Here is a 766-nt window from a genome sequence, read left to right on the forward strand (position 1 = left end):
CACTCTATATTCTGAGTGTACTACAGCGAAGCCCCTGATAAGGTCAGGACCCCTCCGCCTCCCTTCAATGCCCCTCCATCTCCAAGGTGATCAGCATGCTAATAGGGCTAATTGCTATTTCTGGAGTTGGGTTAGCATTCAGAGGGACGGGCTAGCCAGCAGGGCTGACAGATGTTTACGGCTAACGCTGACGCTGCAGAAACATGTGAAGACGCTGCCAATGTTTCCGTTAGATACCATTAGGTCTAATTTCCCTACAGCTGTGCGGCAATCTCTGACACCGGGGACAACTGTCGCCAAAAGACTTGTTCTGAAGGAATGGAAGTCCTCCTCTTCACCTTCTTTTCAGATGTGGCTGATGGACATGACCTCTGTTATACAGATGGAGAGACTCGGGTCCCTGAGAACCGACTGGTTAGAAGGTTCTCAACTATCTGGGACCCCATTTTTGGCCTACTTTGACTCAGGTTAAGAATGATAAGTGACTGAGGTCAGGGGTCACGGATGGCTCGCCCGGCTGGCGTCTCATGGACCCCTTGTGTGGGATCCCATGCACACTATCTCTTGAATGTCTATGATTGTTGTAGAAAATTGAAGTTCCATTGGCATTTCCTAATCAATAAGCTAATAATTGCCTAATAATTGCATACGCATAATTAATGCTATGAGTTACCATGACATGACATCTCACACATCTAGATTCACCCCAGTGGCATTGAGGACTTCCCTCTTTTGCTGAGACCTTGGGCAGTGCATCGTGTCCCAT

Source organism: Poromitra crassiceps (genome assembly GCF_964638095.1).
Source record: "Poromitra crassiceps genome assembly, chromosome: 6".
Taxonomy (NCBI): domain Eukaryota; kingdom Metazoa; phylum Chordata; class Actinopteri; order Beryciformes; family Melamphaidae; genus Poromitra; species Poromitra crassiceps.